At 40.0% G+C, this 27,241-nt stretch overlaps 1 pseudogene; it reads left to right on the plus strand.

Moving 5' to 3' along the window:
* The first annotated feature begins 2,039 nt into the window (after positions 1-2,039).
* LOC124524250 (60S acidic ribosomal protein P1-like) lies at positions 2,040-8,136 on the plus strand (annotated as a pseudogene).
* The last annotated feature ends 19,105 nt before the right edge of the window (positions 8,137-27,241 follow it).

Below are 27,241 nucleotides of genomic sequence, written 5' to 3' on the forward strand. Positions count from 1 at the left end.
AAAGCTGAATGGGTTCCCGTTTAAGAGTAAGGGTTAAGGCCATGGAAGACTGTGGAATGACCATTTTCTTGAAGAATTAAGAGTTTTTGGAGAGGGGTGCCTGGGTGGCTCAGTCGGTCAAGCATCCGGCTTCGGCTCAAGTCACGATCTCACAGTTCATGGGTTCGAGCCCTGCGTCATCGGGCTCTGTGCCGACAGCTCAGAGCCTGGAGCCTGCTTCAGATTCTGTGACTCCCTCTCTCTCTGCCCCTCCCTGGCTCGCACTCTGTCTCTTTCTCTCTCAAAAATAAATAAACATTAAAAAAAAATTTTTTTTTAAAAAGAGTTTTGGGAGAGCTAAGAAATGGATGGCTGCTGAGGTGGTGAGCCTGGGAGTCATAAATAGCCACCTGAGCCTGGGGGAGTGGAGTGGGCTAGAGGGCAGGAAGGTGAAGAGATGCCGCCCCATGGGAGGAAGGAACCCAGGCACCTTGGTGGACAAGCATCTAAAGCCACAGCAAAACCTACTGAAGGGAGGGAAGCTCGCTGGATTTTCAACCTGGAAGACACCCTCACGTTCTCGAACATTGGTGTCTGAGATGCCTGCTGGCCTGGCTGCATCCGAGTCACCAGGAAATAAACTATAGTTTTTTTTCAATCTTGTAAGATTGGGGACAGAATGGCTAGTTTTAACAAGCTCCCAGGGGGCTTACTTGGCCAAGAAGCTTGAAAACCACTTATGTGGTCCACCATCCAGCATCTTTAATTAGATGGCAGGGCTCAGGTTAAGTGACTGGCCCAAGGACACATGACCTGTTGGTAGCAACGGAAGAACTAGAACCTGATCCTGTAATTCTAAGCAGTAGTTTTTCCTTGGCCTCACAATGCCTCTGCCAATTTCTGTTGGGCATATTGGTTAGCTCTAGTTGAGTCACAAACCACCCCAAAACATCACCACTTAAAAACAACCACACTTATGGGGAGCCTGGGTGGCTCAGTCCGTTAAGTGCCAACTTCCGCTCAGGTCATGATCTCGCAGTTCGTGAGTTCAAGCCCCGCAATGGGCCCTGTGCTGACAGCTCAGAGCCTTGGATTCTGTGTCTCCCTCTCTCTCTGCCTCTCCCCTGCTCGCGCTCTGTCTCTCTCTCTCTCTCTTTCAAATATAAATAAGTTTTTAAAAATTAAAAACAACATTTACCTCAGAATTCTACAATTAAGTTGTTGGACACTTAGACAATGTCTCCGTTGGGTGCTTTTTTCTGGTCACCATCTTAGAACCTGCCCAGATGCTTTTTCTGGCTCAGCTGGGCTCCCTTGTCCACGTAGCCAGCTACCAGTCAGTTGGGTGGCTGCTTTGGGGACTGGATGGCTGTTAGCTGGGGTGACATGAGGTGGGTCATGTGTCTCTCATCCTCCAGCAGGCTGAGCTTGTTCTCACGGCACCTGGCCAGGTTCCAAGATGGCCAGTGGAAGACACAAGGCCGCTGGTGGCCTAGTGTGAACCGTACCTCATCACTGCTGCCACATTCTATTGACTGAAGCCACCACAAGGCCAACCTGGATTCCAGGAGATGGGGCAGATTCTCCCCCTTTGTTGGAGGAAGCTACAAAGTCACGTTGCAAGGACTGTATGCGTCCAAGGAGAAAAATAAGTTGGGCCATCTTTGCCAGTCTACCACGGGGGACTTGTCTACCTGCCTCTGGCCCCCCATCCAGTACACCCTACACCCCAGCCAACTGCGATCCTCATTTCCCAAAAACGATGCCACAGCCTTTCAGAAATCTGTTCGCGGACTTGCTTTCCTTGACCTAAAATGCCCTTCTCGTCCCCCCATGTCTTCACCCTTAAATTCCTCTTTTAAAGTATGACTTACGGCTCCGAGTCAGAAGGGGCCAATTGAAGATGCATTTTCCCTGCTCCCTCCTGAAAACTTAGTAAAAGAGTATAAAAAGGATTTTTTTTAATAAAGATGCATAAACCCCCAAGGGCAAAGCAGAGAGAAGCTGACAGGTGATGAAGTATTTCAACAAAACTTTGGAATGTGGAAAGCAGATGTACGATGCCCAACTTAGCAGGCCAGAAGTGGCTGAGTGCCCGCAGCAAGGATGGGGAGCCAAGTGACAAAGTGGGTCTCACGGCAGAACCGAGGGGACTCAGGAACCAGGGGGGCTGGATGCCATGGAAGACAGAGCAGGAGCCCCTGAAGAATGTACAAGAAGTTGCTGCTCCCTGGAATTACTTACCCTCCCTACACAGCCAGGTAAATACCCTCTCCACCCAGAAGCCCTGAGGTTTCATCCTGGAGAGGCTACTCTCCAGGAGTAGAACAGCCTCTGAAGAGCGCTGGAAGTGATTGCCTCTTAGTTGTGGGACTCCAGGGGGGAGAGAGCAGGGCGTGTCTGAGGTCATGAAAAACTTGGTGGAACTACCAGGCACATTGCACTGTAGACATGCACTACATTGTTAAAATAAAAATTCATTCTTTTTTTTTTAAGTAAACAAAACCCCCTTAAACGTCCTCTCTTTAAAGACGTCTCCATCTGGCAAGCACGTTCATGGCCCTGCTCTACCGGTTTTTACACGATTGTCGTTCACAGGAGTAATTGACTGAAACGTTCCTGAATGAATACAGTGAAGAGGACACATTTTATCTGCTTGCCTGTCCATCCTCCTTTCTTGCTAGGCTTTATGTTTTCTGAGGTCAGCAGGAAATCTTTACTTAGTGTTGGGGCGCCTGGGTGGCTCAGTCGGTTGGGCAGCCGACTTCGGCTCAGGTCATGATCTCGCGGTCCGTGAGTTCGAGCCCCGCGTCGGGCTCTGTGCTGACAGCTCAGAGCCTGAAGCCTGTTTCGGATTCTGTGTCTCCCTCTCTCTGAGCCTCCCCCATTCATGCTCTGTCTCTCTCTGTCTCAAAAATAAATAAACGTTAAAAAAAATTAAAAAAAGAAATCTTTACTTAGTGTGCTACACACAGAGGACATTCCCACGTGTGGGGAGCGGAGGTCAAGTTATAGCCCATTCGTAAGACAAGTCTTTCTTCTTTTATTCACTATTTCATTAATTTTTTCATTTATCAATTTATAATTAGCTTTGTTCCTAAAAACAATTTAACGTGACTAGCTATCAAAGAAATAAGTGTAGAAATCGGGACAAATGGAAGCCTGCTTTTGAAAAGTCACACCAACATATTATTTCAAACATGAAAGAAAGCAGATGGGGGTTCGGGAGGCAAGAAAGGAAGGAAAGAGGAGATTTAAAAAGTGCTGCACTGCAGCGAAACAGCTACTTCAATTTAGCCTTCTATTTTCTCTTCCAGTTATTAGTCTTAGGCATATCCATTTGATAGCGTCCAATCATAGAAAAATAAAAATTTATATTGACTTATTCTGTGATATTTTAAGCCACATACTATTTTTCTGTGATGAGAGTACAAAGTTGGTGAATTACTGTCTTCATAGTTATTTTTAGGGGGTTATACTTCTGTTTCATCCAGTCAACATGCCATCATTTAATACCTCATTCTCTTGTTATTGAACATTTTGGCTTTCTAATCAATGCTACAGTGGTATCTTGTGTGCATAGTACGTATTCTTCCTTTTGGAAAACATCTCCAAACATAAACTGTCTATTGGCCATAAATAGTCACGCAGGCATGTGTTACAGGGTTTAGAACTGGCAAATGGCTTTCAACTCACTCCAGTGTTTCCACGGCTAAGATCGTCGTTAGAGATTAGAATTTCTTTCTAATTTAATTTTATTCACATTTAAACACATCTTTACTTCACCACTTCCATTTTTATCTTGGGTCTGTTCTAGGTTCTCACACCCTCTTACACATTTATCTACTATATGCTCTGCTCGGTGGTTTTCTCATTCACGTAGATAAACTATTTGTATAACATAGATATTAGTCCTTTGTCAATGTAGTGATACATCTTTTTCCCAGTGGTTTTCCGTTTCATTTTGCTTTGATGTCTTTAATATAATAGAAAAGTTTTCATTTTAAAGACAAGAGTTGAATCTGTAGATTTTCCCTCGTGGTTTCTTCTGCCCAACCATGTGTTGCTTTGAGTACCCGGGGTAGTTCGACACAACCATCATTTGCTCTGTTCATAACTAGGTTTAATGCCAATCATATTTATCATTCAAATAAACAGCCTTCTGAAACCAGGGAAGCCAGTTCACCCAAACAATACCCAGAAGCTTAACTGAAGCCAATTCTCAAGTTCTGAGTTAGAAATTATTCTAATTGAGGCTATGACAAAATTTCGTAACGAGCATGAGTGATGCTGGGACGACCAAAAAATTACATGTTACAAAGCTGCCCCCCCCTTTTTTTAAGTTCATGTAACTTAAAAAGAATTCTACTCCCTTTCCCCTTTCCAGGTTTTAGGTTCAGAAAATGAAAATGTGAGACTGACCCCTTCCTCCATTAACTCATAAAATTGAATTTAACAAATTCAAGTTCTTCAGTTCCTTTCTCTGTTGACTCTTAACATACTTTGCAAGCTTGGGAATGTTAGAGTAAGAATTTGAAGTGTTCTCAGGGTGCCCGGGTGGCTCTGCTGGTTAAGTCTCAGGTCAGTCCGCGTTTGTCTCAGGTCATGATCTCACGGTTCGTGAGTTTGAGCCCCGCTTCAGGCTCTGTGCTGGAAGCTCAGAGCCTGAAGCCTGCTTTGGATTCTGCATCTCCCTCTCTTTCTCTCTCTGTTCCTCCCCTGCCCACTGTCTTTCTCTCTCTCTCTCTCTCTCTCTCTCTCAAAAAGAAATAAACATTTAAAAAAATTTTAATGCTAAATAAAAGAATTTGAAATGTTCTCAGACCAAAGGGAGAGGAAGACAAATGGGGCAGTTCCCCTAATCACAACTTCCCCTCTTCCCTTTTGTCTCTTGGTCCCAGAAAAGTCGTCATTACAGGTTTGGAAGGAGATGAGGAGAATGCAGGGCCTGAAGGAGAAAAATGTATCCAAGAGAAGGAAAGAGACGGAAGGCCCAGGGCTGGGAGAAGTTGGCAAGCAGAGCCCGCACAGAACAGGAGTAAGGAAGAGTCACTGGAGAGGCCCAAAGAATTTTCCCAGTGGTTCCACCCCCAGCCCCCATTCCCTGCACTTGGCCATGTCCCTGCTGAGGCTGCCCTCCCCACCGCCCCATCCATCCCTTCCCTGCTCATGGCTGATGCCTCCTCATCCTTCAACACAAGGCCACTCGCAAAGTGTGCTCTAAGCATCGGTGCTGGCTCTCAACCGTCCTGTTGAGTTTTTTAGGGTGAAATGAGGTGAGTCTGGAAGTGAAAAGCAAGCATTTAGAAACTTTTATAGTAATAAGCCAGAGCCATTACATATCGGCGTACTCTAAGAACAAAATTGGGTTTGTACTTTTGAATGTGACTGGTCTCGTCGTCCATTTTCATTGTATTTACATAGCAAATTGGAAATGAAAAAGAGAAAAAGATTAGCCCTTTAATATGGATAGTTCGAGAAGCTGCCTTCGGACTCATTTCAAAGATCACCTCCTCCAGGAAACCTCCCCATTGCCTCCCAGATGAGGTGAGTGTTTTTCCTCTATACTTCCAAGAAAATCTCTCCCCTCGTACACTTGTTTTAATTATCTGCTTATGGGTCTATTTCTTATTATTATTATTTTAGAGAGAGAGAGAGAGAGAGAGCTCAAGCAGGGAGAGGGGCAGAGGGAGTGAGAGAGAATCTTAAGCAGGCTCCATCCTCAGTGCAGAACCTGACATGGGCTTTTAATCCCATGACCCCGGGGTCATGACCTGAGCCGAAATCAAGAGTTGGATGCTCAACCGACTGAGCCATCCAGGTGCCTCTGTTTTGTGTCTATTAAACTCCAATAAACTTTGAGCTTCTTGACGGCAAATACTATATCTTACTTATCTTTGCATGTCCAGCATCCAGTACAATGCATGGCCCACAGGAGACATTCAATAAACGTTTCCTGAAGATTACTAACTCAATGGTCCTGCTTGGGAATGCACAGCCTATATATATTTGACTCGGTGACACCCACTCATCTACGCTTCCATTATTAATCAAATCTTTAAAATACGCTTAATCATTAGATACGGTTATTGCCAAACGACCATATTGCTATCCTTGGGAGCCAACCTGACAAATATCTTTAGCATAAAGTTTTAAGTTCCTTCTCTGCATTCCATTTTGTGTTGGTTTCACAGCTAACCCTCTGAGGCTATTTTGTTTCCCTAACTTCTGATTTTAGGTGAATACCTCACTTTTTCCCTCCTGTACTGCCCACACAGGGAGATGCTATCTGTTTCCTGGGGTTGCTATGAGGAATATATCACATGGTGAATGCAGAATATATGGCATATAGTAGGCTTTAAGAAAATCTCTCTTGAAGGGAAGGCAAAAAAAAAAATGGTATCTTGGCATTTGTGACAACATGGATGGAACTGAAGGGTATTATGCTAAGCGAAACAAGTCAGTCAGAGAACGACAAGTATCACATGATTTCACTCATATGTGGAATTTGAGAAACTTAACAGATCATCACAGGGGAAGGGAAGGAAAAATAAGACAGAAACAGAGAGGGAGGCAAACCATAAGAAGACTTACATCCAGAGAACAAACTGAGGGCTGTTGGGGGTGGTGGTGGGGAAAATGGGTGATTGGCATTGAGGAGGGCACTTGTTAGGACGAGAGCTGGGTGTTGTATATAAGTGATGAATCGTGGGAATCTACTCCCGAAGCCAAGACGACACTGTATGTTAACTAGCTTGAGAGGAAAGGGAAGGGGAGGGGAGGGGAGGGGAGGGAGGAAGGAAGGGAGGGAGAAAGAAACCATGATTCTAGGCTAATGTTGAAGTCAGTGATAATCCCAATTTCAAAGCAGTTTTTAGCAAGTGCAGGATAATGAGTCTGGTAAGCAGGCAATCGATGGTTTCAAAAAAGTGAGAGCATACTTTTCTTCAGATTTCCCCAAGGTGAAAGAACTATCACATTGTTTTGTTTTGTTTTTTTAATTTTTTTTAATGTTTATTTATTTTTGAGAGAGAGAGAGACAGGCTACAAACAGGGGAGGGTCAAAGAGAGAGGAAGACACAGAATCCGAAGCGGGCCCCAGGCTCTAAGCTGTCAACACAGAGCCAGACTCAGGGATCATGGTCAGATGCTTAGCTGACTGAGCCACCCAGACACCCCTAGAACCATCACATTGTTGACGGAGAGGCAGGTAGGCCTTCTGGATAGTGATGTAGTCTCTTCGTTTTTAAGGAGCTAAACACACTGTGAACAGCATACAGTTGGATTAAGATCTAAGCAACTAATGTGTCTCCCTCAAGAGACAAGAATTAGTAAACAGCAGTCTCCGTGTAGCTTTACTTGACAAGGTAGGGAATCTCTGCGTTAGTGCCTGGGATGAGGCATGGATGCTGAATGGGTGCTTCAGACATGAAATTACATGAAGAAAATGCAAAACTGTATTGTAATACAATTCCGTCATAAATACGCAAAGCAAAAAAGACTGATGGACATGTATCAAAATAAAGATTGTGGTCTCAGAATACGGTTACAGGCAATGTTTTTGGTTTTTTGGATCTTCTGCAGTGCAATTTTATGAAAATAAAATAACATTAAAACTAATGCAGTGGCCGTTTCAATTCTGTAAGCTCCTAAAGAGAAGGAACACTTATGAATAGGGGGCAGCCCCTTTCCTCAGCTGCTGGAAGGTGCTGGTCCCTCCGAGGAAGCTAAGGCCGCTCTGGGGTGAGCCCCTCACTTCATCTGTGCCCGGCAGCACCGTTCAACACTCCCCCGCATCGTGGCCTCGGTCTGGGAGCTCATCAGCCTCTGCTCTGGCCCCATCCTGCACAGTGACGATGTGATGGTCACCGAGAATAAGATCAATGCCCTCATTAAAACAGCAGATGTAAGTCTTGAACCTTTCTGGCCAGGCTTGTCTGTAAAGGCCCTGGCCAGCGTCGACATCAGGAGACTCATCTGCAGTGTAGGGGCTGGCGGGCCAGCTGGCCACTGGCACTGCAGCAGCAGGAGGTCCTCCATTTCCATCATGGCTGCCGAGCTGAAGAGAAGAAAGTGGGAGCCAAGAAAGAAGAATCAAAGGAGTCTGATGATGACATGGGCTTTGGTCTTTTTGACTAAACATGTTTTCTGTAATCTGTTCAATAAAGAGTTGAACACTTAAGAAAAGAAAGAAAAGAAAAGAAAAGAAAAGAAAAGAAAAGAAAAGAAAAGAAAAGAAAGAAAGGAAAGGAAGGAAGGGAAAGAAAGAAAAGAAAAAAGAAAAGAAAAAAGAAAAGAAGAGAAGAAAAGAAAAGAAAAAAAGAAAAGAAAAGAAAAGAGAAGAGAAGAAAAGAATATGGCAAATGGGGTCTCTCAAGTTATAAGGGCTTGAGGTAGAGAGTAAGTAAGCAGTGAGTATTTTCCTGGTTTCCTGCCTCTTAGTTATATACAGGAAGACAAAGGCAGCCATGTGTCAAAACTATTTTACACATGAGACTTCTATTTCCCCCAAGAAGAGTAGGTCTTGGTATCTCGACTGGAAAACTGGGGGTGATTCACTAACTGTACTATTTTAGCTTTCGTGTGTGTGTGTGTGTGTGTGTGTGTGTGTGTGTGTCTTTTGCGGTCAGAGGTAAGTATGGGCCATCTGGAATCGTCACCCTTCTTTGCATAACGTGGTTTTATTCCAGAGCATATGATAGAGTTATTACATCCATACAGCATATGAGCTGGAAGTTTGTGTAGCTTCTTCAAATACTCACCAACTGAATGTTTTTAAAAGGGCTCATTTTAATCTGACCATCACCGTAACATGGTGCGGAGACAGCAGCTTGCAAAAAATAATAAGGGAAAACAAAAGAATGTTGTCCTTTTGTTGTAATCTGTTGGAAGATATGAGGCGAATGCTTTGAAATGAAGCTCTCAGTAAGAGAACACTGAATACTGTGCCTCTTTGAGGAAGCTGTCTTGTTTATCTACAAGATAAGGGCCATGTGTAGCCAGGTGCATTAATAGCAGGTTCCAGAAACTTGGTGTCTTGGTTGGAAATGACTTCAATATTTTTTTTCTCCCAGAGGCTATAGTTTTTCTCTCCTCTAATTATTAGTGGAATGTTGTATAAAAGCCAAAATCGTGATCTCTTAAGTTGCAAGTTCATTTCTAGCCTGTGGTATTCTATGTTTTATCCATCCTCTTTAGAATAACTGCTTTAGAACTTTCTTTCATGTTGCTTCCCAAGACTTTCTAAAAAATTTTTCTCCAGATCCCCTGAAAATGCAGATTCATATATAAAAAGAATTACTAGCCACCACCCCTCCTTGACTTGCATGTGTTATGCCATGTGACGTTCCAAAACAGGAGGGAATTGATCTTGTCTCTTGACTTTCATTGACAGATTTCTTGGGAGAGTCAGCAGCCCACTCATTCTGCCTGACCCTGCGTACTCACTTTGTAGCCCCTGTTGTCTAGGCTCTCCTACCACCAACCCCTCCCTACTCATCACCACTCTGGAATCAAACTTGCTCTCAGGATCTTTCTCTGATTTCAGCTTCCTTGACTGTCCTATTCCCTACTGTTAGGCATATCTTTTTTCCTAAATACTCTCTTCTTTGGTTTCCATGGTCTTGTATTTCCTTACCTACTTTAAGAGCTCATCACCTATTTGTCTTCCAAATGTAGGAATTTCCAAAGGTTATGCCTTGCCTCTCTTTTTGTGCCTGCTCCTTCCATGGCCTAACCCATGATCACCTTCACCTGAACTAAAATTTGGCTGCATCACTTTCCACTCAGGTTGATGTACTTCAACGTTAACAACTTGCCTGCACTTCAAAGCTGCCCTATTTCAAACTGAGATGCCTATGCCCCCCCCATTAGTTCTTCTTTCTCAATTCCCTATTTTTTTTAAGTTTGTTTATTTACTTTTGAGAGACAGAGAGAGAGAGAATCCTAACTAGGCTCCACAGTGTCAGCGCAGAGCCCAATGCAGGGCTCGAACTCATGAACTGTGAGGTCATGAACTGAGCCAAAGTCAAGACACCTAACCAACTCAGCCACCCAGGTACCCCCTCTTAATTCCTTATTTTTATTTATAATGATACAATTCTTTTAAGGACCTAGGCTCCAACACAGAACTATATTTGCTACCTCCTTCTCTGTGACCCCAACACCTAGACAGTTAGGAGGTTCTGCAAACTCTCCATGGCGATGGTTTTTTGAATTCTCCCTTCCCACACTCTGATACTGGTTCAGATCCTCCTTTTATCCTAAGAACTACTGCAATGACCTCTCCCTGGTCTCAGTGTTCTCTACCACAATTATCTTAAAGTGTGGCTTTGATCACAGCACATTGCATGCTCATTCATGCACGTTCGATGGCTCCCATTCTCCAACACAGTACGAGCAAACCCTCCTTGCATTCAAGCACACATAGATTTTTAACCCAGTCTCCCAACCCCTTATGAGCACCCCACACCACAGTGAATTTATAGCAGTGTGTCTGTTGTTTTCTGAATGTTCCGTGTTTTATACTTTTACTCAATTCTCTTGCCTTCATCTCAAATATTCTTCCTGGTTATTTCTGTTTCTAGAAATCTTATTCATCCTATTAGACCTAGTTCACTTCCTTCCTATCCCACCGGACCACACACCTGCCATTTTCCTATTTCCTTTCCTTATCTGCCTTGCAGTATATTTGTTTGTATACTTGCTTGTCCTCTTTACTACATTGATCAGAAACATATCATCGGAAGAGAAGGGGCTTGATTCGGTCACACCAAGGGTAAGTCCATAGCCCCTTTGAGCCTCACTGTCCTCATTCATAAAATGTAGATAATGACATAGTGTAACAGTGATTAAGTAAGACCTTGGGCTTCGGAGGCAGGCTGACCTGGATAATAAGTGCTTACTAAATATTGCCCATGAGTCATTACGACGGTCGTTAATTCCTTCATGGGGTTGTTGCAATAATCCTGGGGGATAAGACAACGGCACTCCCTTAGGTCAAGGCCCCCCAAACGCAGGTTATTATCAGCTCTAGAGAAGTCATGTGGAATACAGCACAGCCAGCAGCTCTGGACCTACGTCCCCACATATAGTGTAGGTGTGCACGTGACTATAAATAATGACATGCTAAATAAATACGGTATGACCCTCTCCATCTTCACCTTTGAACCTCCTGAGATGGTATGACAAAGTAGAAAGGGTAGAGCCTTGGATTTTCTAAAGTACCAGGACAGTGAATCCTATAAGTCTCAGTTTCCTCATCTGTAAGATATAGTGGTCAGTCACAGATACTAAATAAGGTGACTATAAAGTTCTTAGTATATTTGGTATAAAGCAGCTGCTCAATAAATGTCAGATTCCTGGGGCGCCTGGGTGGCGCAGTCGGTTAAGCGTCCGACTTCAGCCAGGTCACGATCTCGCGGTCCGTGAGTTCGAGCCCCGTGTCAGGCTCTGGGCTGATGGCTCGGAGCCTGGAGCCTGCTTCGGATTCTGTGTCTCCCTCTCTCTCTGCCCCTCCCTTGCTTTCTCTCTGTCTCTCTCTCTCACTCTCTCAAAAATAAATAAATATTTAAAAAAAAATGTCAGATTCCTTCATTGCCTCCCTCTCCCATAAGTGCCTCACACCTAGGACAAACTTAGCGAATATTTGTTGAAGTGAACTGAACTTAAAAAATACTGAGTAGTGCTATTGCTGGGTCGTAGGTATTTCTAGGATCCAGGAGTGCCGATTCATAGGGGCACATGTGCCCCAATATTTACAGCAGCACTGTCAACAATAGCCAAAATATGGAAAGAGCCCAAATGCCCATCAACTGATGAATGGATAAAGAAGATGTGGTTTATATATACGATGGAATACTACTTGGCAATGAGAAAGAATGAAATCCTGCCATTTGCAGCAATGTGGATGGAACTGGAGGGTATTATACTAAGTGAAGTAAGTCAGCTAAAGAAAGACAGGTGTCAAATGTTTTCACTCATATGTGGAATTGGAGAAACTTAACAGAGGACCATGGGGGAAAGGAAGGGAAAAAACAGTGTCAAATAGAGAGGGAGGCAAACCATAAGAAGACTCAAATACAGAGAACAAACTGAGGGTTGACGGGGCAGGGCAGGGCAGGGGAGAGGGTAAAGTGGGTGATGGGCATTGAGGACGGCACTTGTTGGGATGAGCACCGGATGTTACATTAAGCGATGAATCACGGGAATCTACTCCTGACGCCAAGAGCACACTGTATTCACTGCATGTTAGCTAACTTGACGATAAGTTACATTTTAAAAAATACTGAGTATGTACCCAGAATATGTATATTTGTCACAGGGGATGAGTACCTTATCTGGCTAATGGGCTGACTCCTGGAGAAGGCAGAAGTAATCCCGTTAAGAGATTTAAAAATATATAATTAACTCTTCATTAAAAGTGCATTCTATAAAAAAGTTTTTAAGAGAGACAGAAATTACAGCAAGAATTAAAAGGAAAATCTGGCCCCACAAAATAGCTCCACAGCTCCATAGCTCTCTCTATGCCCAGATACCATAATGGCTAGACAGATGCAGAACGAAGCAATTTCCTGTTTTCTTACCAGATTCAAATAAAAAAAGCCTGAAAGCAAATAGATGGCCATTTTTTTTTCTTTCTTCTAAATAAGTTTACACTTACAACAACTTACTGAGAGACTACTGGATTCTAAGTGTTTTACATATGCTGATTTATCTGATTCTCAAACCACCATATGTCGTAGGTTCAATTATCATCCCCGTAACAGAGATTATGAAAATAAGGCACAGAGAGGTTAACCATTCGAGATCACACAGCAAATAAGTGCCAGAGCTAGGACAAGATTCTTGGCTGTACAGATCTTCTTGTAACTGTCACACACAAATGATACATTTAGTGTCCCATTTTGGAAAGCGCTAAGGTAGTGATTCTCAATGGTAGCTGCACATCTGAATCGCCTACAGATTGATACATGGATGCAGATTCCCAAGTCCAGATCAAGACAGATGGAATCAAACTCTCCAAGTGAGGTCTGGCTGTGTGTAGTTTTGGGGGCATCACTGGGAATTCTTTAAGGGTGGAACAGAATGGTGCTAAGGCTTGGCACGCTCATCTAGGGCAGGAAAGAGCCTGTGCCTACAAGACGTCATGGAAGAAGGCTCTGGAGAGCCCCAGTTCCTATTGTGGGCCTCATCTAAGACCAGCAATACGTCTGAAACCTACACCAACTTACCACACGCCACATCCTCTAAGGTGCAACTGTCAAAGCGTCCACAGCCTGCATAAGAGACTGAAGTCACTGCACACAGAACAAAAGGCCATGCCGGGCACTCTTGCGGGGCCAACATACATGTCCCATTACAGCTTGTGCCAACCATAAGGCAATGCCAGGTCCCTGGGGAATTCCCAGAACCCAGACGCCTACTAACTGCAGATGCGGCAAGATGTGCTGCGAGGGAGGGCTGGCTGCTGCCACGTGACCCTTCTTCTCCTGGACTGTCTTTTCAGCTTGTGAGTTGTGAGGGCCTTTCTGGTGGCTGGGTTTATTTCAGGGGGTGGGGAGTGGGATGGGAAAGGGTACTCATTTCTATATTGCTGCTGCTGGCAATAAGAGGCAAAGTTGAGGGGTAACTGCCAACAGCTTCCCCTTTCTCTTCTTTTTGTTCACTCAATCTGTCTGGACCAATGCACAAGGAAAAAAGACAGACAGAATGGCCCTCCAAAGTTGCACTCTGTTTTAAAGCTGATAAAGGATGTGTTTCCCACAGCTTAGGAGAAAAATATATTATCAAGTGCCCGAGCAATTAAACAAATGGTATTTGCAAACATCTGCTGTCCAGAACTGTTGCCTGTGTTCAAACAAAGCCTCACACTGTCTTTGGCAAACCAGGGTGAGAAAAGCTGGGTGCCATTTGCTAAATGAACTCTTCCAGATTACAATTCTGTGGCCTGAGGGAATTAATTCACATCCACACGGGGAAATGAATTCCCAAAGAGGTAGTTAGTCCCTAAGAGAATCAAAGAAACTAGGACCTAGAGTAAAGTTGGCAGTAAGTCAATGAGTGTTTTATTACCCTCTACTACACCAGATTTATTATTTATGCCCAAACCACAGACTCCTCAAGTCAAGAAGATTCCAAAGGGAGAATGAGACTTTTGGTTGAAAACGGCTGCTAATAGCACCGGCACTTTTCTGCAGTCTCTCCAACCGATACCTACGAAGATACACCCAAAGATGGAGCCTTTCAATAGCGTCACCAAGACCGATGGCCAAATGCACAACGTGGGCGCAAAAATAGCATCAGAGGTTAGAAAATGCAGGCTCCAGATCTGAATTTTGGCCCTGCCATCTCCTAGCTGAGTGACTTCATATTCTCACCTGTAAAACTGAGATCATGAAGACAATTTCATAGGCTTGTTCTGAGGGGTAGAGAAGATAATGCCAGGAAAGCTCTCAGCGCCATCGGGGGCACAAAGTAAGCATCCCACAATTGTTAGCTATTCATAGCGCAGCTTCATGGTTACTACTGTTGTCACTGTAAGAATTTTCTCTGTTGTTCTGGACTCATAACAAATGAAGACAGGAATGGCACACAATGTCCTAGGTTTCCTGAGAGGTGCTTGCTTCAGTCTTCTCCACCTCAAGCCCCAGTACCCCCAATTAACACAAAGGAAGAACGGGCAGGTAAGTGTGGCCTCTGAGGGAATATTCTGAGAAAGAGGCTATATTGACCCTCCCTTCCCCATGGGGGAGGATACCCAACTTTTTCTCTCCTTGAAACTAAGAGAGGGAGATCCTAAAAGAAATTCTAGCTAAATTTGAGGGTTTCCGACACCCCATTTTTAATAAACCAAAAGATTAATAATTTTTTTCTCTGCAAGTTGGAGAGGCACCAAGCCAACTGAGTATCTAATGTGTTTCTTGGGCTCTGAGAAGTGAATGGGAAAGGACGGTGAAGTTGGGCCTTGAAAGGATCAAACTGGTAAGCAAGTAATTTAACTGCCTATGAGAACAAAATCTAACACTCTTAAAGAAAGATAACAGTATCTACCCCTCAAAAATGTCAAATTCAGAAAGTCCAACATCTAACCAAACATTACTAGACATAGGGTAAAGCAAGAACATGTAATTCATAATGAGAAAAGTTAGTCAATAAAAAAAGATGCAAAAATGTCAGAAATGATGGAATTAATAGACACATCTAAACACAATTTAAAACATTACTGTTACAACTGTGTTTAAATATTTAAAGGAAAACATGTACCTGGTAAAAAGAGAAATTAATGATATAAAGGACTAAATATAATTCTAGAAACAAAAAAATAAGTCTAAAATGAAAAATTCACTTCATGGGATTAACTGTAGATTAACTATGGAAGAAAAGACCAAACACTTGAAACATCAAAATAGAAACTTTCAAACTGAAGGACAGATGGAGAGAATACTGAAACAAACAAACGAACAAACAACACAGAGCTTCAGTAACCTCTGGAACAATATCAAGTGTTACAACGTGTTTACAAGTGATGGGGTGGACAAAATATTTGAACATATAATGGTCAAAGTTTTAAAATTTTTATGAAAAGAATAAACTCATAGATTTAAGGTGTTCAATAATCCCACACAGGAAAACCACAAAGAGAACCATACCAAGACATGTCATAATTAAAGTGCTAAAAAACACAGAAAAGGGGGCTATTAAATGAGAGAGAGAGAGAGGGAAAAAAAATGTTACATTGAGTAGAAGGGGAAAAAAAACTACAACAAACTTCTCACCAGAAAATATGCATGTCAGAAAACAATGGAATGGAAGAGGCTTAAAGTGGGGTAAGAAATCCCACCAACCCTAGAATTCTATATTCAACAAAAATGTCTTTCAAGGATGAAGGTGAATTAAACTTTTCCAGACAAACAAAAGTTGAATGAATTCATTACCAGCAGGCCTGAATCGCAAGAAATGTAAAAGGAAATTCTCAGACAGAAGGAAAAAGATATACATAAAACCAAGATCTAAAAAAAGGATTGAAAGCACCAGAAATGGTAAGCAGATGGGCAAATTTTAAAAATATTTTTGCTACTTTTAAATTTCTTTAAAAGATAATTTACTGGTAAGAGAAAAGTAATAATAATGTTATTGTGAGCTTTATAACACATGTACCAGTAAATATATGACACCAACATTCAAAAGGAAAGAAGAGGGAAATGGAAACAAAATGTTGTATGATTTTTGCATTATACATGAAGTGGAATAATAATAATATCTGAAAATAGGCTGGTAAGTTAGAGACATATTGTAGTTCTGACAGAAATGATTAAAACATTAAAAGGGGTACAGTTAATAAACCAATAGCGGGGATGAAATGGAGTATTAAAGCAATACTAAATCCAAAACGGACAGGAAAACAGAAAAAGGATAGGACAAGTCATTTAAAACTAGCAAGATGTTAGACTTAACACAACCATGATGATAACTATGTTAAGTGAAAATGACCTAATTCAGCAGTTCTAAAACCATGCTTTATGGCCTTTTAGCAGAAATCAAGACGGAACATCCCACTGTATTAGTAACCATTGTAGTGTGCATCCTCGTTAAATCTGAAAGAAAACAAGGTCAGTCTCAAGAAACCTTCATGAAGCAGTAAAAATTATTGATATTATTAAACCATGATCCTTCAGTATACCTCTTTTATGAAACATTCTTCTTTGTCTCTAGTAATGTTTCTTGGTATAAAATCTCTTTTGCCCAATATCATTATAGCTATTCTAGCTCTCTTAAGATTATTGTTTGCATGGTCTATCTTTTGCAATCCTTTTATTGTCAGTCTACTTATGTCTCTTATAGACAGTGTATAGTTGAATCTTGCTGTTTTATCCGGACTGGCCATCTGTACATTTTGATTGGAGCTTTTATTCTATATTTAAGTGATTACTGATATGATTGGATTTATAAAAACTATTTTACTGTTTGCGTTCTATATCTTACATCTTAAATCCTTTCCCCCTTCTATTCCTCTCCTACTGTCTTTTGTCTTAAACATATATTTTTAGTGTACCATTTTAATTCCTCTACTGATTTTAGATTGTATTTTATTAGATTATTTTTTTAGTGGTTATTCCAGTGTAGTGTAACTCACTACAATCTACTATGAATTAACACTAACTTAATTCCAGCAAAATACAGAAACTTTATCCCAATATAGGTTCATTTCCTCTCTTCCTTTGTGCTGTTGTGTGTGCATGTATACATACATGTATATATATATATTCTATATATTTTGTACATATAAAATCTTTGTAATAAACCAAACAGTATGGTATACAACCAGAAAGCTCTAGCAATTATAAATCTACATTCATCCAACAGAGCCCTAAATACATGAAGCAAAAATTTAAAGAATTAAAAGAATATACAATTCAATAATATCTAGAGATTTCAATACCCTAATTTCAATAGCTAAGAGAACTAGACAGAAAACCACTATAGATATGGAAGATTTGAGAAAACATATTAACCAACTTGCCATAACTGATAGTTAAATAACACTGTACCCCAAACCAGCAGGATACACATTCTCTTCACATACACTTGTAAGATTCTTTAAGAGACATCATATGCTAGGACATAAAATAAATCTCAGTAAATTAAAATAATCGAGAAACTGTATTTTCTAACAATAATGGAATTAAATTAGAAATCAAAAGTAGAAATAAATTTGACAAATTTCTAAATTCTTTCAAATTAAACAACATGCTTGTAAATAATCCATGGTCAAAAATCTTAAGAGAAATGAAACTATAGCAAAACCTTGGATTGCGAGTAACTTGTTGTGTGTTCCACAAGACAAGCAAACATTTCTAATAAATTTTAACTTGATAAACAAGCAATGTCCTCCAATACAAGTAGTACGTGATGCTGAACATCACATGATCACAACTGAGCCAATGGTTCTTGAGATTCATTTTGATATACAAGCATTTTGAATTACAAGCATATTTCCAGAATGAATTATGCTTGCAAACTAAGGTTTTACTGGTATTTTGAGTTGAATGAAAGCAAAAACACAACAGATCAAACTTATGGGATGCAGCTAAGGCAGTGGTAAGAAGGCAATTTATAGCTTTGAAAAATCAGTAGAAGTTAGAAAACAATAAAAGTTTAAAGTCAATAATTTAAGTTTTCTTTCACCTTAAGAAACTATAAAAAGAAAAGCAACTAGAAAACTCAAAGTGGGCAGAAGAAATAAGGAGGAAATAAGAAATTTTAGTATAAATCAATAAAATAAAAAACAAAATTGGAGAAAATTGATGAAATCAAAAGTATGTCACTTAAAAAGATCACTGGCTCAGTTGGTTAAGCATCCTACTCTTTATTTCAGCTCTGGTCATGATCTCACAGTTCGTGAGATTGGGCTATGTGCTGACAGCATGGAGCCTGCTTGGGATTTTCTCCCTCCCTCTTTCTCTGTCCCTCTCTGGCTTACATACACTCTCTCTCTCTCTCTTTCTCTCAAAAATAAATAATAAAAATTTTAACAATAACTTTAAAAATGTTTAAAAAGATCACAATATTGCCAAACCTTTAAGTAGACTAACAAAAGAAGGAAGACGTATTAGCAGAATTAGGAATGAAAAAGGGGACATCACTACTGACACTACAGACATTAAAAGGTTTCTAAGGGAATACTATGAACAACCTGTGCCAACAAATTAGACAATCTGGATGAAACAAATTCCTAGAAAGACATAAATTCCCCAGACTTCAGAAGAAATGGAAAAACCTGAATAGACCTATAATAAGAAAAGAAAAACTCGGGTCCATTTATCTACACTGCTGAAATTTATCAAATATTTAAAGAAATAACACCAATCATTCATAACTGTTTCAAGAAGTAGAATAGATAACAAATTAAGGAGTATTCATACAAAAGAATAACAACAACAACATTGATACAACATGCATGAATCTCAAAAACATGCTGAGCAGAAGTCTATCAAAAAAAAGAAGACACACTGTAAATGTATAATTCTATTTATGTGAAATTCTGGAAAACAAAAACATGAAAGGCTTCTGTTTCAAACGGGTGGGGTATTTAAAAATACCATTTCTTACATGAAGTTAACAATTATAAAAACATAGGTGAATGCTTCTGAAATGTTTAGCAATAATAATTAGAAGACTTAAATGTATGCAACACACCTCCAAGAACACAAGTGATATGAAAAAATAAGCTATGTGAACCAAAATTGTGTTGGTGATACTTTGTACACCTAAAAAACTTAAACTTAGTCTCCCACTACACACTTATTACAAAAATAAAAGCTTATAAGTATACGAAAAACTTTGAAGTTTACAAAAATTAAAATTAATTGGAGTTTATGTCCATAAACTCTAAATGAACTTAGTATCATAATACAAAGGAGCAACACAATCAAAGTTTTTTTAAAAATACATAACCTTCATTTAGGAAAGACTTTTTAAAACACAAGATAAAACCCAGAAATCTTAAGGAATATGATTAAAGGTAATTTACTTCTTCCATAAGACAATGATTGCGGCAAATTTTGTTTTCCATAGATGTCCTCAAGAGGAGGACATCTCAGCTAACATACTTTTCCTGTGAAATGTGACTTTGACACTTTGCCCAATAACTACAGTCTACATTCTCTTTCACTGAATCTCAGCAGGCTTTATTACTTTTGAGGTTAGGTCACAAAAAGTGATATAGCTTCTGTCTGATTCTGTTGGGCCACTCTCTTCTGGAACCTTGCCACCATGCTGTGAGGAAGCCCAAAGAAACATATAGAAAGAGGTGTTCTTTTTTTTCTTTTTTTTCATGTTTATTTACCTCTGAGAGAGTCAGAGAGAGAGTGTGTGTGAGCGGGGTAGGGGCAGAGGTGGGGGGGTGGTGCGGACAGAGGATCCGAGGCGGGCTCCACGCTGACAGCAGTGAGTGAGACACCAACGTGGGACTCGAACCCATGAACCGTGAGATCATGACTGGAGCTGAAGTCGGACACTCGACTGACTGAGCCACTCAGGGGCCCCTGGAAAGAGCTGTTCTTGATGACAGCCCCAGCTAGGTCCCAGTTGACAGCCAGTATCAACCATCAGACATGGGAGTAAATGAAACGTTAGCTAATTGCAGTCTCCAGTGATGGACTCCTTCATAGTCTCAAGTTTTTCTAGCTGAGGCCTCAGACACTATAAAACAGAAAAAACTGCTGTGCCCTTTCTGAATTCTTGATACACATGGAAAATGGATGGCAAAAATTAGAGCACTTTGGATGGATTTGTATTTTCCGTATTGTGGATGCTTTTCCACATTAAGAATATTTGAAATGCTTTCAAACATTCAAGAACTCTCTAAATCAAAAATCAAGTTTTAAGAAGTATAGATCACCCAAAAAACTTTGCTATCAGTTACTTCTAGTTGCCATGAAAATATGAACCTGCTCAAGGGAATCAGGCTATATCTGGCCTACAGTTACATAGCTTATACGATTTATGGAACAAATTTCATTGACTTGATGGTCATTATTTACTCATTACGGATTAGTCATCCATAGCGTCAGTGTGGAACTACAAAAGCTCCACATCATGTTAGATCCTTAATCAGTTTTTGCCAGGAATCATAAGAAGTACGGAACACTTTTAGTTATAAAAATAGTAAGTTTCAGTACTAAGAAGGATAAATACAATCCAGACCATGCCACAATTAAACTACTAATGACACACTTCAGTGCATATGTATGGTAGCATCTGAATGTTTGAATTTGTAGATTTCAAGTTCTCTATTTCCTGAATTATTCTGGTATTTTTTTACATGCAAAACACATTGCTATTGGGGCGTCTGATCTAAGCAGAGGCGTTTTGTTTGTCTGTTTGTTTGTTTGTTTGGAGAAGAGGGCTAATTTGAAAAATACTAAGCAACCAGAGGACATTTAAAGAATATGCTGCAACTGATACACATATTTTTTTAAGTCAGCTTAGATGTATTTTTTTCTTTCGAACTAACACACATCCTCTATCCTTCCCTCCTCAGTCCTGTTTGCTCAGCTGGATGTCCACGGGGTCCAATTTTCCCTCCAATTGCCCTTGCACGCTAATATAATTGCTGTTCATATGGGTAATTGGTCAGCCTAGAGCAGCATTTGTATGGATTTGTTCATCTACAGTATCTGGCAGCTTCTCAAATGGTTTTGCAGTATTATAATACTATCATGCATTTTTAGTTTTTGTCTCTTTGTAACAAGACTAAATAGATGTAAATCTTGAAGGATGCTATGTTTTAAGTGCTTCAAAAGCAGGAATATACAAATGCAAACTGTTTAAGCAGCTAACATTCCTTTTCGCTTATCAGATACAGAATAAATGAACTTGAGTCTCAAACACATAATGTTCTGCCCTATCTTCCTCCATTGCTTTTTTTCCCTAAAAAGAGCCAAATTGAGTAGATTCAAATAAACTTTAGCTCAAAAAAGAGAATAAGCCAGCTTCACCTAATAGTGCCCTTGATATATCAGTAAAAATAATTTTATTAAATCTTGATCTTGGAGTGCATTTCTAAATGTTCTGCTTGACAATATGGGAAGTACACATAAAGGATTTCACCTGCAATCTCAACTATGATTATTCTTGAGGAAAAGCACAGGTTGCACCTGTTTGAGTTGCAAGCTGAACTAGCCATGTTTTTCATGAAACACTATTTTTTATTAAAAGAGTAACTGACCAACTATGGCTTTTCAGATGGTATCTGACCATTTTTTTTCTCAAAAGTAAGTGAAGTGTTCCTCTCACCTCAGGGAAAACTACTGACAGTATGTGGTTACCGATGATAAAATTCAAGCTTTCAAGTAAAAACCAGAATTTTGAAAAATGTAATGTATTATGAGTTTAACAGCTTTCTAGTACTGAACATTACTACTGACCTTGTCAGAGAAGTTTTTAAATTTCAATTTAATTTTATAGAGTTAAACGTATCAACACTTAGAAGATCTGTGTTATTCCAATATTTTCCAAATGACCAATGGATGCTGTCACAAAATCATGTAGTAGTTAAGAGAACTTTCCAAAGGGAAAAAAGAGACCAGTGGATTTCAATGTAACAAAACATGAGAAGTTCTTTGGGGAGAGTCTGGAAGATCGAGGTGTAGTAGGAGGATGCTAGGCTTGCCTCCTCCAATGAATACAACTAGGTTAACTGTCAAATCATCCTAAATACCCCAGATCATCAACCTGAAGACCGGCAGAACAAACTCCACAACTAAAGGTAAAGAACAGGCCACACTGAAGAAGGCAGAAAATGCAGAGACTCAGTTTGGGAGAGAAACAGACTGTGGCTGCTGTGGTAGGGAGGTAGCTGCGGTCATGGAGAAGGACAAGAGACAGACTGACACACGGGAGTGCACAGAGAAAATGAGTTCCCATAGAAATTAGCTTAGAAAACGAGAGAGGCTGAATTTTGTTGAGTTCCTATAACCAATGGGGCTTAAAGCCTGGAGTTTTAAAGTCAGTGGGCTTGGCTTGGGTAGAGCCCAAAGAGCATTGGGGCTGCTCCTGGACAGAAGGCAGGGCAACAGCGTGGAAACAGCCACCTGAAAGTTCCTTGGGCACCCAATGGGGAGGTTATTTGTTCATCTCGGAGCCTGTCCCAGAGAGGCAGCATTCACAGAGAACAAAGAAACTGGCAGGTGCTGCTTCTCTGCCCTGCTCCTCAGCATAAGCTGAGAACCACTTCAGTAACCAGGGCAGTGTAGGCACTCACTACCTAACTGGCTTTACCAAGCCCCACTCCCCCCCCCCCACAAACTCCCAAAGAACTTCCCTTCCCAGTTATGTTTGCCTCAGTCCCGATACGGCAGACCCCTCAGAAGACCAGCCCAAACCCCTGCTCACACCACATCCCTTGACCTAGAAGCTTTGCAGAGCTTTAGTTCCACTGGCAGTTGCAACAGTTCCCATTTCATAAGCAGACCAGGGTACACCTAATTAAAACACACCACATTCAGGCCAGGAACCAAACACTGCTCGTAACAGGCAAAAAGAGCCCCTGCAGACAACTGGCCTGAAGGATAATGTGGCCAGGACACAACAGCAGAGCACACGCTGTGCACATTGGAGACACTCTCATAAGTGCTAGGTCCTGGGGAACAGGAGACACTACACTCAGGACACTTCAGGACACTTCATAAGGCCATTACCCTCAAGAATGAGAGATGCTGACTTTCTTAACAAATGGAAACAGGCACAGAGACTAAGACAAAATGAAAAGACAGATGAATCTGTCCTAAACGAAAGAACAGGGCATGGCCAGAGAGCTAAGAGAAGCAGATGTAAATAACATGTCCGATAAAGAATTTAAAGTAATGATCATAAAGATACTCACTGGATTTGAGAAGAGTGGAAACATGAGTCAGACCCTTAAAAGAGAGATAAGGAATAACACAGCAGAAATAAAGGGCTCAATATACTAAATGAAAAACACGCTTGATGCAATGAACAGCAGGCTGGAAGAGGCAAAGGAACATATTAATGACCCAGAAGACAGAGTAATAGAAAATAAGTTGAACAAAAGAGAGAAAAAATAATTATGCAAAACAAGAATAGACTTAGGGAACAAATGACTCCATCAAATGTAGTGACATTTGCATTACAGGAGTACCAGAAGAAGAGGAAAGAAAAGGGGACAGAAAATTTATTTGAAGTGATAATAGCTGAAAACTTCCCTAATATGGGGAAAGAAACAGATATCCAGATCCAGGAGGCACAGAGAACCCCGAACAAAATCAACAAAAAACAGATCCAATTAAAATGGAAAATTAAAGACAAAATTTGAAAAGTAGTAAGACAAAAAAAAAAAAAATACAGTTACAATAAAGGGAAACTCCATAAGGCTATCAGTGAATTTTTCAGCAGAAACTTACAAGCCAGAAGGAAGTGGCATGATATATTCAAAGTGCTAAATGGGGAAAATCTGCAGCCAAGAATACTCTATCCAGCAAGGCTGTCTACACAACAGAAGGAGAGATAAAGAGCTTCCCAGACAAACAAAAGCTAGAGGAGTTCAGGGCCACTAAATAAGCCCTGCAAGAAATATTAAAAAGGACTCTTTGAAAATATCAGTCAAAAACTCACAAAATAAAAGGATGTAAAATATGGCACCAAATACCTAAAACCAAAAACCTAAACGGAAAGAAGAATCGGTTCAAACTTAAATGACCATCAACTTAATATAGACTGCTATTTGCAGAAGAGGTTATATACAAACCTAGTGATAACCACAGAACAAAAACCACTAATAAATATACAAATCAGGAGAAAGAAATCCAAATGTATCGCTAAAGCAAACCAACAAAACATGAAAGAAAGACAAAGGAATCAGAGAAAATCTTCAGGAACAACCACAATGGGTAACAGGTAATAAAATGGCAGTAAATACCTATCAATAATTACCTTGAATTTAAATGGACTGAATGCTCCAGTCAAAAGATATAGGGCATCAGAATGGATTAAAAAAGAACCATCCATAGGCTACTTACAAGAGACTCATTTTAGATATGAAGACACCTGTACATTGAAAATGAAGGGTTGGAGAAACATTTTTATGTAAGTGGATGTCAAAAGAAAGCTGGATGGGCACCTGGGTGGCTCAGTTGGATAAGTGACTGAGTCCTGATTTGGGCTCGGGTCATGATCTCACTGTTTGTGAGTTCAAGCCCCATATGGGGCTCTGTACTGATGGTGCAGAGCCTGCTTGGGATTCTCTCTCTCTCTCTGCCTCTCCTCCACTCATGTTCACTCTTGCTCTCTCTCAAAACAAACAAACTTAAAAAAAAAAAAAAAGAAAGCTGGAGTAGCAATACTTATATTGGACAAACTAGACTTCATTTTTTTAAAGTTTACTCATTTGAGAGAGAGAGAGAGAACGCACAAGAGAGGAAGGAACAAAGGAAAGACAGAGGGAGAGGGAGAGAATCCCAAACAGACTCCACACCACCAGTGCAGAACCTGGTGTGGGGGCTCAAACTCATGAACCATGAGATCATGACCTGAGCTGAATGAAGTCGGACACTTAACTGACTGAGCACACAGTTAGTGTGCCCCGGACAAACTAGACTTTAAAACAAAAGCTGTAACAAGAGACAAGGAAGGACAATATATAGTAACACAGGGAACAATCCAACAAGAGGATATAACAATTGTAAATATTTATGCACCCAACATGAAAACACCCAAATACATAAAACAGTTAATAATATTCATAAAGGAACTAATCAATAATAATACAATAAGAGTAGGGGGCTTTAACACCCCACTTACATTAGTAGAGAGATCACACAAACAGAAAACCAACAAGGAAACAATGACTTTTAATGACATACTGGATCAGATAGACTTAACAGTTATAATCAGAACATTCCATCCTAAAGCAGAATGCACATTCTTTTCAAGTACATATGGAACATTCTCCAGAATAGACCACATATTAGCCCACAAAACAAGCCTCAACAAACTCAAAAAGATCAAAATCATAGCGTGCATCTCTTCTTACCATAACACTTTGAACCAGAAGTCAACCACAAGAAAAAAACCTCAAAGACCACAAATACATGGAGGTTAAATACCATGCTACTAAACAATCAATGGGTCAATCAGGAAATAAAAGAAATAAAAAATTACATGGAAACAAATGAAAATGAAAATACAATGGTTGAAAACCTTTGGGATGCAACAAAAATGGTTCTAAGAGGGAAATTTATAGCAATACAGGCTTACGTCAAGAATCAAGAAAAATCTCAGTAAACAACCTGACCTTACACATAAAGGAGCTAGAAAAAGAACAAACAAAACCTAAAAAGACAAAAAAGAAGAAGGAAGGAAATAAAAAGATTAGAGCAGAAATAAATGATATAGGAAGTTAAAAAAAAATCAATGAAACCAGGGGCTAGTTCTTTGAAAAAAATCCATAAATTTGATAATCCTTTAGCCAGATTTATCAAGAAAAAAAAAGAGAAAGGACCCAAATAAAATCACAAATGAGAGGAGGAAAAACAATCAACACCACAGAAATACAACACTTATAAGACATTATGAAAAACTGTATACCAAAAATTAGACAACCTAGAATAAATGGATAAATTCCTAGCAACATATAAACTACCAAAATGGAAACAGGAAGAAAAAGAAAATTTGAACACACTGAGAACCAGCAAACAAATTGATTCAGTAACCAAAAAACTCCCAACAAACAAAAAGTCCAGGATCAGATGGCTTCACAGGCAAGTTTTACCAAACATTTAAAGAAGAGTTAATACATATTCTTCTCAAACTATTCCAAAAAACAGACGAGAAGGACAACTTCCAAGTTAATTCTATGAGGCCAGCATTACCCTGATACCAAAACCAGATAAAAAAACACCACAAAAGCAAAAGAGAGAGAGAGAGAGAGAAAGAGAGAATGAGAGAGAGAGAACAAGAACTACAGGACAATATCTTTTATGAACATGGATGCAAAAATCCTCAACAAAATACTAGCAAACTGAATACAACAATACATTTTAAAAAACAATTCATCACAATCAAGTGGGATTTATTCCTGGGTTGCAAGGGTGGTTCAATATACAAAAATCAATCAATGTGATACCTCACATCAATAAGCAAAGGATAAGAACCATATGATCATTTCAATAGATGCCAAAAAAGCATTTGACAAAGTGCAACATCCACTCTTGATAAAAACCCTCAACAAAGTAGGTTTAGAGGAAACATACCTCAACATAATAAAGGCCATATAGGAAAAATCCACAGCTAATATCATCCTTAATGTGGAAAAACTGAGAGATTTTCACCTAAGGTCAGGAATAAGGTAAGAATGTCCACTCTCACTTTTATTCAACATAGTACTGGGAGTCCTAGCTACAGAAAGAAGACAACAAAAAGAAATAAAAGGCATCCAATCCAGTAAGGAAGAAGTAAAACATTCACTATTTGCAGATGACATAATACTATGTAGAGAAAACCCAAGAGACTCCACCAAAAAACTGCTAGAATAAATTAATTCCGTAAAGTCACAGGATACAAAATCAATGTCTCTTCCATTTCTATGCACCAATAATGAAGCATTAGAAAGAGAAATTAAAAAAAAAAATCCTAATTACAGCTGCACCAAAAATAGTAAGATGCTGAGAACAAACCTAACCAAAGAGGTGAAAGACCTATACTCTGAAAATTATGAAACACTAATGAAAGAAACCAAAGATGA

This window comes from Lynx rufus, unplaced genomic scaffold, assembly GCF_022079265.1.
Source record: "Lynx rufus isolate CCGP_SWC_20201006 ecotype Redwood Valley unplaced genomic scaffold, mLynRuf1.p SCAF_10, whole genome shotgun sequence".
Classification (NCBI taxonomy): Eukaryota; Metazoa; Chordata; class Mammalia; order Carnivora; family Felidae; genus Lynx; species Lynx rufus.